General features: G+C 34.3%; 1 long non-coding RNA gene across 1 annotated transcript in view; it reads left to right on the top strand.

Moving 5' to 3' along the window:
- Positions 1-6,442, top strand: part of LOC130683817 (uncharacterized) — a 300,312-nt gene extending 293,870 nt beyond the window's left edge. The window contains exon 3 of the long non-coding RNA XR_008997815.1: positions 6,129-6,442. This is a non-coding gene — a long non-coding RNA (uncharacterized LOC130683817). The remainder of the gene's footprint in view (positions 1-6,128) is intronic.
- The last annotated feature ends 6,165 nt before the right edge of the window (positions 6,443-12,607 follow it).

The following is a 12,607-nucleotide window of genomic DNA, read 5'->3' as shown; positions in this document are numbered from 1 at the left end:
TGAACCATGATTTGCATACAAAATAACACCAATAACCCATCCCAATGGTATCCTGTCAGGTACCAGTCTTTCTAGCAGAAGATATTGCATATATGATGATCCAACCACCCTGGAAGTTTCCTAGATTTGTGAAGGAGTCTGGCAGTGACACCTACCACTTTTGATAAACAGGAAGCTCTTGATGAAATGACTGCTAAGAGGATGTCCCATCGCTCCTTCTTGGCTCCATAGGCATTGCTCCTCTGTCTGTACACTCACTTTGTAGTGTCTTTATTTTGAATAGTGGCAAGATTTGGGATATAATAAACTGAGGCTACAGGATTAGGAAAAAGGAACTGAAGTGTTTTGAGAGTTGATGAGGAGGCCCCAGGGAGGAACATACATCCTGGTCCCTTGTACTAATGATGTAAGCAACAGGCTGAGTCATTTCTTCTAACCCAAGGATCTCAGTGATGCCATTTCAACGTCATACCAGGTAATAAAAGGTATGGGAATGGAACAGAACAGGGAGAACTCAGAAAGAAACAAAAGGATAAAGACTATGGTGTATGCAAAACCCTGAGAAGAAACTTTGGGAATTTTTATTATGATTTCAAACGAATAACATTTATGATTTAGCAAGAACACAACTTACCATGGCTGAAATATTGTAAGAAAGTAAGAAATTTGTATGCTAAGCAATATAAAGGTATACAAATGACAACATAAACAAATTTATGGGAACAGGCAGATAGGGAAGTAGATAGTGGTGGCATAATGACAATGTCATCCATGATAAATAATAATATTAAAGTGCTTATTTGGTAATTTTTTTCATATTGAGAAAACAATTGTCATTTTCTACTGAATTACAGTTAAGAGGTGCAGTCTGGAATGATGAAGCAAGGTGAAACAACTGGTCATAGCTACATGATCCAAACTGGGTGAATAGACACAGATGGCATCAGACACCACTGGCATTTGAATATTTGGGACATCTGTGTCATTAATCATGATTCCTTTTTCTACTAATGCATTATGAAGAAATAAGACTTATTTTCTTTCTAAAAGAAGGCAATCCAAATGGAGATTGTAATTATCTATTGACATTCACATGGAATGTCTGGCATACAACTGGAGAAAAGTAATAGTACATTCAGCTAACTATAAATCTGTGAGCAGATGTATATGCATTAATTTTGATACTTTAGAAACACAATGACAGTCAGATCATGTAGAAGTAATATAGTCAAATACTGGCTTAGGGGTAATCAGAATGATGTATCACCCACCTACCTAAAGCGGTAGAGAGCAATGGTAACCACTGTGCCCAGCAGCTGACTTAGGAAAGGACATGTACATATCGGTAAAGGAAATGCAGGTACCTACTGAGGTACCATGTTCAGGGATAATGGCCAGGATCCAAGTCTGAACTCCCTGTTAACCAATTCTCTTTTAGGGTTTCCAGGGCCTAATCCTGGAGGGTTTTATATATATACCCCACTGTGCTGAAAGTCCCTAGAATATTTTCCTCTGTGATTTTGAGCATATTGATACATATACCAAAAAAAAACAAAACAAAGCATTTTAATCCCACCATCACCAATTAGCATCACCAAACAGAGTGCAATTCTGAACATTGTGTTATATTGGTTGACTAGATCTGGTACCGCCTTATATATATCTTGGTACAGGACTATGTTTGGGAGTGGAAAGGTAGGAGGTATGGGGAGAGGGCCAATGAAACAGTGAGGGTTCTGGATTAAGCTGGAAGAAATTGATTAGTAAAAAGAATTGATATGTAATCAATGTATGTTGCATACTTTGTATACTAGATACTTTGTCACATACTTTACATATTCTATCTCATCAAATAATGAAGCCACTTTAGTCATTTATTCTTATACTACTCTTAAAGCTTCTTTCAAGTCTCTACTGATAATGTCTTCTCTACCCTTTAAGCTGTGGTGAAGGTCACTGGAATTTTTATGTCTGTTGTTTTGAGCATAAAAAAATATTTAATGACCATCATCATCAATTAGTTTTTCCCAAATATTCACAGAAAGAATTAAAGTGATTGAATAGATTCTGTTAAAGTAGTTGAATAGATCAGCACTGTCTTATACGCAGTTATAAATAAAGTTTAATCCTATGCTCTAATTAAGAAAGTAATATATAATAGCATAAAAAAGTGAAATATATAGAAAAGCATAAAGAAGAGAGTAAAAGTCATCCAACTGGTTGACGCTCCCCATGTTTCCCTATTCAGATTCCAAAGAGCATGGCCGGTTCATTTTTATATGCCATATCTCAGTCTAGTTACTGGTTACTCCATGGATTGTTCTTAAATTGCGTTCCACTCTTTGACCACCCAGGTGGGACAAACAGGAAAGGGGTGGTGATGCAGTAAGTCATGTTGAACTCAATGGACTGTGGGTGGTGGAAGTCCTGTGATGAACATTGCTGTCAAAAACAGTTGCACATAAGAATGTAATTGAGCACTAGGGAGACTATAATACTAATCTCACCTCTGCTGCCAACCAGCTCTGGGTCTTCATACAAATCCCTTAACCCTTCTTAAAGCACAGTTCACGCATTTGATAGGGTGATGATTGTATGTCTTTAAGGTTCATTCCAGTTCAAAATATCTACAATTTTTTTACATAGCATTTGATCATCTGAACAAAAAGTAAACTAGTTCTCTGTTTTGTAAAGCTGCTGGCTCTGATGAGTAGTCAGGGAGTATTTTCACCACTTAGCTGGGAACTACCTGAAGCAACATATTTCAAAATATTTAAGTCCTGATGTAGTTTAAAGAACTGATATCAGGAGAAAAAAATATGCAGATGACAGTTCTTTGTTGATTACAAGGTTGTTCAGTTAATAATGTGGTGTAAGAAACCCATTTATTATTTCAGTTATTTCTTTTGAACTCAATAATCAAATGTGCAAGATTCCTCAGGAGAATAATCAGGACAAAATGCTCCTCAAGCTACCAAACTTAATATTTAACTCCAAAATTGGTAATGTCAACAAAAAACTTTTAAGGGCAACTTTTGTATCTGGGGGTGATTAATGCCAGCTGCCATAAAAACAATGCTACTTCTCAGTAATTTAGCAAAGCAAGTGTTTATTGCCAGATCATATCACAGTTTGGATATTTGATGTGTGGGTTTTGAATGATGATGGAAGGATCCTAGCTCTTTCTATCTGTGGCATTACTGTCTTCTAGGCCTTCTTGAAATTTCTCTTCAAGTCTTTTTGCTGTTAACTGGTAACAAGCAAAGAGTGAGAGTGAGTGAGTCCCTACCCTTGGACGGTCTGAAAAAGGTATAGAATACTCTCGCTCACCACAGAACCTGGGAACAAGGGCCTACCCTGACTGCAAGGGAGTCTGGGAAATGAAGTCTTGTTATGTGCCAAGAAGAAGAAGCAGGATTGATAACACCTAGCCAGTTTGCCATAATGGGTGAAATGTGAAATATATGCTAAAATGAAAAGTCAATGGACCTCACAAAATGAAGTTTCTATCTTATGGCTGCACCAATAATAATGAAATTGTCAAAAATAATTTTACTTCTAGAAACAAATTTACTTCATATAGAAATAAAAAATATTTTTAGGGTAGTTTTGGGTAATTCTTACTAATCATGAGAAAACATTAATCAAATTTGCCCCTCATGATTACATTTAGCAGCAGATTTTGGTGATATTTTTCCCAAAGTCATTTTTTTTTTTTTTTAGAAAGTCTTTACAACTGAATTTTATATTTCAGGTAAATTGATTTAAGGAGACTACTAACAACATTGCAATGTCCACAAGGAAGGGAGTTTAAACAGTAGAGATACATATCATAACAAAGGGCTCAGTAAGACAGCCAGGACTTTTACATGCTATTCTGTACACTGAAGTCAGTCACCCTTTTATGGATTTCTCTCCTAGTTTCACAAAAGAAAACTAATAACACACAGCACTTCTTTTATCTTCTGGCTTCATTGATCTTAGTATCATGGCTTATTTCTCAAGGTTCATTTTTCCCTCCTTTACTCCTTTCAGCTCATCCTCCATTCAAAACCCTAGATAGAGTAAAATAGTTGTTTTCTTATTTCTACTTTCCTTTCTGCTTAATGAATTTTTTTCTTAGGGTTTCCAATAGACTGTTTAACATCTTTTCCTTAAGCTATACCTCTGTTCCTAGCATCATTGTGACTTATCAGTTATACTAATCCAATAATTCAGAGTATATTAAAAAATAGAACTTTAATTACTATTCATCAGATGACCTGTACATGTCTTTTCATTCACAGAAAAATCATATTGCTGTTTTGAATACAAAAGCAGTTTATGATCCCATTCAGTTGAGTCATGCTATTCAATGTTAACCAACCGAAGAAACTGGTATCAAAATTCTACTAATTTGCAATGATTTTGATATCTTACAGTGTTTTATTTTGTGGCTGATTGACCAATAGATATATTCAAATTCCTTTACTTTCCTAGATTCAATTATTTGGGGCTTGAAGGTAACATTCTTTTTACTTCAAATGCTTGACAGAATTCTTTTTCTTCAAATGGATAGCAGAAACAGTATCCTGTGTCTTTTTTCCTTCAGAAAACAACCATTGCCTTGTCAGAAAAGCAGAATATAAAGCTGATCCTCCATCATCTTGGTTAGAAAGCCATTTATCAATAAATAGTCCTCTTTGAGTTGTTTTCATTTTGTCACAATAAACTATCAGTAATTCCAAAGAATGTTGCAATTAAAATATCTTCAAAGTCATGGTTGTTATGGATACTGCTAAATACTCTTCATTGTAGAATGGTGCATTATTGTGAGATCTAGTATTTATCAACCTTTGTCCCTATTAAGACCCTATGAGGAAAGACTATTATGAAATTTGCATTTTAAATCTGAGTTCCACAATTCTGAATAATATTAGAATAATTTTCTGATAACAGTTATAGTTCCTAATGAAGTCATTAGAAAACAGTTCCTAATGAAGTCATTTTGAATTTAACTTTTGGTAAAAGAGAAAATCAGTATAATATTTACAAAGTTTCGTGGCACCAGTAAATAGAGCTACCAGCTTATCCCCTCTTGTGTTGGAAATCACTAATGTAACCATTTTTATACTTGATCTACATTAATTGAATACCTGCTAAGTACAAAGCATTATTTATTTTGCCTATAAGAAAGTACTAGGCAATAACACACGCATGCCCACTGTATTTATTTATATTATATCTGTAAATAAGTATGGACAGCCATATGATGAAATGCTAATTAACCATTAAATGATTTTTCAGATTGATACTTCTTAATTTGGTAAATATACACCATACGATTTTAAGTGAAAAACAAACAGGTTCAAATTAATATGCAAAATACGATTTTTAAAAAGTATGATTTAAAGATATATTGGAAGGGTATATATCAAATGTGTATAATAATTATCTCTGGGTGATGGTAATATAGGCAATTATTTGTGGTTTTGGTCTTTTCTTGATTTCTGTTTTAAGCATTTCACATGTAATAAGAGGAAATGATAAATGTAATTTGAAAACAATCTAATCTCAGAAATGGCATGAATAAAAATAAGTATAATACTTTCAAGAACTACAGATCCATTCATTTGTTTAATTCAGCAATTTTATTTAATATTTACTATTTCAACCTTTGGGCAAAATACTGGGGATGCAACCTCTACATTCAAGGAGCCTTTTGATTTGTAGCAAAGTATTAGGGCAATTCAGAGAAAAGACAGAATGGTTGGTTGAAATCCCAGACACCAGGATCTTAACGATACCAGAGAACCATGAGGGTCATTATTCACATGAAAAACTTCATCTCCTTAGAAATGACATCAAAAAAGCATCTGAAAGGCATCACACTGCAAGGCCTAATTTGGGATATTTTTAAAATGATGACTAGACTAATAGAATATCCACTTTTCTGTTTCATAAATAAAATATTTGAAGAGGGGAAAACAATGCATGGAAATATAACTCAAACATTTGCTGTTAATAATGGTGAGTTGTAGTTTATAAACATTGAATTTCTTCTATACTTTAGTACAGCTTCTTGCTTATGGACTATGCCCCCAAGCTTTCAATTTCATTATAAGCTAAAATGACTTCCTTTATTCTAGGCACTGTCCCAGATCAAGAAGGTAATGGAAGCTGGATCAGTTTTAGCTGTCATTGACTCCTCTTTGTGATGGTGTGGATCATAAGAACATTTCCTCCTCAGTGGCCACTGGTAGGCTGGGACGTGCATGAAGAACTGTCTGCTTTATTCCCTTGGTGCAATATTAGGATGCTAATGGAACTTCTAAGCTTTAAAAGTGAAATTTGTTTTCACAGAATAATAATTTATTGTATATCGGCTGATCTTCTATTATTCAAATCCAGTTTATTATCCAGTAGGTGGGAGTTTATCTTTTAAATTTAATCCATAATTTAAAATGTTTCTTGCAGACCTAGAAACTTCTTTGTGTACTTTCTCGAAATAGATTTCTGTATGTCTGCTATGGTGAATGCTTTTAAACAATGCAATTAAGATGTCAAATAAAGTGATTCAAAACTGTAGATGACTTAACTTGAAAACAATTATCATCCCATCCACCTGGATGTTGGCTTGCCAAAAGTTAGGGCCATCCCTAGCTTAGATTATTTTGAATTTCAATGATTTACTAAAATTAATTTCATTTATTTAGTGATTTTTTAAATTGCAATTCAGTTTTGATCTGGGAAGTCTTATTTACACCTTGTCTTGCATGTGATATGATCTGAATTTACTCTTTTGATTCAGATGCATAATCAATATAATTTCCAGGTGCAAATGGATTGTCTTTTGGCCTATCTGCCTAACATGCAGGTCAACAAATTTCTGTCAAAACACACGCAGTTCAATACAAATTGCTACATGTTGCTGTGTGAATAAGGCAGTGATTCATTTAATTTGATACTAAATGCTCTGCAACTGGGCTATTTCTCTATGTTTTTTAAGGTCTACAAAGAACCAGTTAATCAGGTGCCTTAATAAGAACTTCATAAAGGTTATAGTCTTCAGAGGAGATGGTGGAATATGGCTGTGGATAGAAAGAAAAAGACTTGCAAAATTATACCAGAAGATACATGTCTCCAACAGCTAAACAAAAAATTATAAAAATGAATAATCTAGCACATCTGATAGTAGTTCACAAAAATCTCAAAAGTAATGCAGACCTGGTATGCAGAACCTTTATGGATAATAAGGTGTGATGGGGCATGGTTACAAAACAACTCCAAATGAGAAGTGCCACCATGTCAGCATCTTTGGGATTTACCAAGAGTGTTCAGTCAGGCCTGCTATTTTCAGGCTGCTAAAAACATTTCTGCCCTAACTCCTTCAGGCCTTTATCTAACTCTGGTTAAAAATCTAAGTAGAAAAACAATATGATTAGACATTTTGCCATTAGAATGATGGCAAACAAATATTCTGATCAAACATCTTTGCAGCCTGAGAGAATGATAAATTCTATAGTACCACAGTCCATTTTAGGTGATGCTTACAATGCATGTGTGTGAATGTGTGTGTGTGTTTGTATGTGAGTATGTTGTGAAATAGAGATAAAAAAATGTATATCTATCATCTGTCTATCTATCTATCTATCTATCGAGAGAGGGAGGGAGGGAGCGTGGAAAGAAAGTCTAACTGTAAACAATGTGGACTAGGACTAGATTTCTATATTTAAGAATAAACAGAATAACTATCATAACTATCATTCATCTGGGTTTCGAGGAAGGTTTCCATGCAAAGTCAAATTATATTCCTAACTTCTCAGGTTCTGAAAATTCATATTTTAGGGGTTTATTGCTCAGACATAAAATATGGTCTTATATACCAGCAATTTCTACCTCAGTGTGAAGCAATTTGCTCTTTTTCTGCTTTTGAACATTCAGTTAATTTTCATGGAACACTCTTACCTCTACTCTTTTCCCCCATGTCTGCTGATTCCAGCCTGACTCAAGTATCTTTTCCAATTCAAAATCTTCCCTGAATTTTCTAAGTGAAGTTGGTAACTTTCTTCTATGAATCAATTTATACATAGTACCTAACAATAGTTATTGTATTTATCTCATTGGATTGCATTTATTTTGTATCTTTCCCCCATTAGACTATGAGTTACAAAGGGTATACTTTATGCCTTCTGTATCTTAATAATTCTAGCATCTGGCACTTGAGCTTATCAATTGTTCATTGAATGAATACATGACTAAATGAGTTTGTTGTCAGAGAAGGGGAAAGCTTCAAGTACTGAGGGAGCATTCAGAAGCAGAGCAGTGAAAGAAAAAGATACTGCTGTGTGCGCTGAGATAAATTTCACCCACTTCACAACTTGGTTTAAGGCTGACGCTTTGTTCCAGTTACCACCTGGGCTAAGCTTTGTGTACTTAAAGTCAGGCCCTTGATTTGCAACTGGGGCTGCTATTTGTAAAACCCATAGGAGATTCTGACATGTAGAGTCTGCTGAAAGCCTTTTCTTAAGAGCTTTCTGCTTGTTGCAATCACCTATTCTTTTAAGTATAGTGATTCAGCAGTGACATACATTATTAAATGCTCACCAAAACTAATATAGTTGCTATCTGCTCACGTAATAGTACAGAACTATTAACTATATTCTTTATGCTGTACTTTCATCCCCATGACTAATTTATATTATGATTGAGGTTTTGAGCCTCTTTATGCCCTTCGCCTGCCTCGCCCACCCACCCTGGCCCCTCCCCATGGTGACCGTAAGCCACGTCTCAGTGTCCATGAGTCTACTGTGATCACCTGTTCTGATCTGTTTTTCATGGTAATTTCCCAGAAGTCTTCACCAAATTGTGTAGTTATTCCTTGAAAAATTTCTTCTTCAGTGGCCAAATAGAGGGTTTCAAAGTACTGGAGGAGCTAAAAGAAATAATGTTTCATGTAAGAAGAAAAAAAATCTCATTTTAGACTTGTAGACTTCAGAATTTCTGGAGAGAAGTCATTTTCAAGAGCTGTTCCAGTAAATGGCTGTCAGTGTCAATAGCCGCAACTCCTCCATGACATTGACACCACTAGGGTAAAAGTTTCAGGGTTAATTTTAAAATGGGTATTTATAAACATATGAAAATAAACCTGATTTTATTTCTACAAGAATACTTTTTCTGTAATTAAAAACCTGCCTGAGAGAGAGAAGCAATTTCAGCCTACTTGGGTACATTTTATAATGTGCTCTAGAGAACTAAAGAGCAGTTCAAGGTCAGTGTTGGGTTGTCCTTCACTCTCAAAGACACTGCCAAATGCAGACTCCTTCACAGCCCTTGTGTGAAATAAAGTTGTGTGAAATCAGCTCATGATGCTAGATCTTCCTCATTTATCTGCTTTTATTTAGTCAAAGGATGCATTGGTTGAGCCCTTTCCTTAATTTTTGTCTTCTATTGCCCCAGTGTGTGATATTGAGGGGTTTTATCATGGTAAGTTTAGGACTTTTTAACTTATAACTTTAATAGCTTTGTTACTTCTCAGAGATTCATGTAAGTAAATTGGCCTCCCCAGGCAAAATAGAAAGTACTTCTAGACATTTTGCATCATAGCATATACTTTTGCCCAATGCACTGTGTTGGATACACAGAAACCTATAGAACTGGATTAGTTTATAATAGAATGCCAAAAATGTAGTGTTGAAGAGGGAGATGCAGCAGCAAAGTGGAACTTTGTTACCAGGGTAAAATTAAAAAATTGGGAAACCTCCCCCAGTTTTTGACAGATTAATGGATACTGCTGGTTTCTTCCTCTGCATATAATTCTGTAGATGTGACTGAAGTGATGGTATGGTTGATTCTGAGAAAGTAAAGCGAAAATACTGAGAATTTTAAGGAAAACAGAAGCTGGTTGATCTTACTGTATAGAGAGAAAGAACCTAGGGATGAAAGAGTTAGGCACGGGACAACAGAAGCTTGGGGAGGGAATTTTAAATTGTAATTCCTGCTTTTCTTCACATTGCCCTGCATGGATTATTGCCTACATTACAGAGAAAAAAATAGTTCTGCCAGCCCAGCACCAGACAGATGGTGGGAAAATGGCAGAATGTGCTCTTGCCTACTTGGGATGAAGGGTGGATAACAACAGATTCTCAGGCATTTTGGCTGGCTCCTGAGAATTCCCTTCTTCCTGCCATCCCCTCCAGACTAGTAAAGGGAAAGGAGGCTCTTCAAAAGGTGGATTTGCTTACTGTGGGAAGTGGTACAAAGAGTGGCTCATCCCAACTAAAGAGTTAAAAAATCTCAACCTAGAGGTGAATCCCTCCACCCTATACCAGATAAAGGTGAATTTGTGGACCAGAACATAAATATAAACAAAACCTTAAATATAAGACAAGCATAATCAATATTCTCAAAGAGATAAAGGATGAAAATAAGCAGAATAATAAGTTTTAAAGAAAAAAATGAAATTAATAGATGGATCAAAATATGAGAATGAGTACAACTAGGTAACAAATTGGTGTGTTTAAAGATGAAGTTGAATGATTCAGAAAGGTTATAAGGAAGGGATAGAGAAAAAAATGGTAAAACAAGAGTTTAAAGATATGGAGGATGAATGTACAGTGTTAGCCTTCACATTAAAGGTTTTCCAGAAAACCAATCAGAAGTAAAATTTCAGGAAGGAAATATTTGAAGAAATAATGACCTAGAATTTCTAAGAATTAAAGAAAGATAAACGTTGAAAAGTTTCATAGTGCCAAACCCTATAGAGAATTAAAAAATACAAACACATTAGAGTGAATTTTAAATTATCAAAGATCTTTTTTTAAAGTTCCCCAATAGAAAAAGCAGATTATTCAAGAAACAAGAAATGGATCAAAAATGTACTTCTCAATGTTAGTATCTCATATGAAAAATACATATAACATTGTTGCATATATATATTCAACTAACAGTGATTTAATGGCAAAGGAAATATACTTATATATTAGACAAACTAGAACTCAGAAGTTTCATCAAGAAAATTGTTTTTTTTGAAAACAGTCTTTCAGAAATACACCAGTAAATTGTCAAATAAACCTCATATCTAAGAAATATATGGAGTAATGACATGTGGAAATAAGCCAGTTAAGTATTTATGTTGGTAAAACAAGCCTAAAATTCATAAAAGATCTATAAATATCAGAGTTAAAAATGTAGAAAATGCAAATGTGATGGTGGAATAAGAGATGACAGAGTTTAGATGAGATGGGTATTGATAAGCATAGGAAATGAATATAAAGGAAAAAATAATGGCAGATATATATCATTTTATTGGTAAGCCAAAGAAGTAAAATATGTTAATTTTAATGCAAGAAGAAGAAACTTGATATGTCCAAAGAAATAAAATATGTATAGAAACTATATAATAGGAAAAAATATATGAAGATAGAATTAGGTGTAAGCAATAATTGCAATAAATGTAAATGTGTTAAACTTGCTGACAAAACAGACATCCTTAGAATGGATTAGGAAAAACATAATCCAGCACCATCATCTGTTGTTTCTATTGGACCCCAGTGATTCCTTGTGAGTATTGTTTCATAAATTTTTGACTGTGAATTCAAATTCATATTGAAACTTTTTCTGTAGGAATTCTTTGAAGCTTTGGTGGAAGATATATTCAACCAAAGAGATTTGCCTAGGCTCATCTCAGTGCCTGGAGGCACTACTAATTGGGACTGCTTTAAATAGATTGTACTTAAGTTTGTTGGGTCACAAAATCAGTATGGATTTAAGCTACACATCAGAATGAGATGTGTTGTTTGGCTATGAATACGAATACTCAAGGGAGGTTTTTTTGTTTGTTTGTTTTCCAAAACTTTGCACAATGTCATGGCAGAGAATTTCTTTGCTGTTTCATGCTATGGCGTGGTTTTATCTCTGGTACACCCACACTCAGGGTAAGATTTTTTAGGGTCCTAGGATTATGTAGAGATGTCCTATCAGATTTCTCACATTTGGTAAGCCCTAGACTTTGTTTTCTGTGCCTTCTGTACTATGAGGCAGAAAAAAAGAAAGGAAACTAAGATTAAACAAGATTAAGTATATACCCCAAGGTAAACGGTTCCAGTGCTTTCTTAACTATTTAGATAACAATTTTAATTTAGCTTTTGACTTCGAAAAGTTCTTTATGTCTTGAAAGAACAGGGATATATTTATGATTTTAAAAATATTTAACATTTTAGTTGTTTTTTATTTCCAGTATATCTGAGCTACTGTTTTTCTCAGAAATATAAGTCAATTCCTCTAATTTTTTTGTTATAATGTCTAGCATACATGTGTTTCTACAAATTTAATGTTGACATACCATACTATTATTTATTTATTTATTTACTCACTTATTGACGGGATTATAAGAGTTGTCCATGTATATCAAGCATGCTGCTAATTATTAGTCAGGAAGCAGAACTAAAATTCAGTCTAGTTCATTTAATTTTATAAAATTTGTATTAAAAAATTATTGACTGATCATCAACAATGTAATAGTGTCTCTATTAAACTTTCAGAGATGCTCTGATGAATGAGACAGTGTTCACCTTCAAAGAGTGCAAACATTAGCAAAAGAGAGAGACTTCCAGAGATGACATTATAT

The sequence above is a fragment of the Manis pentadactyla genome, chromosome 5, assembly GCF_030020395.1.
Source record: "Manis pentadactyla isolate mManPen7 chromosome 5, mManPen7.hap1, whole genome shotgun sequence".
NCBI lineage: Eukaryota > Metazoa > Chordata > Mammalia > Pholidota > Manidae > Manis > Manis pentadactyla.
The sequence above is the reverse complement of the archived record's forward strand: the minus strand, read 5'-3'. Positions and strand labels throughout refer to the sequence as shown.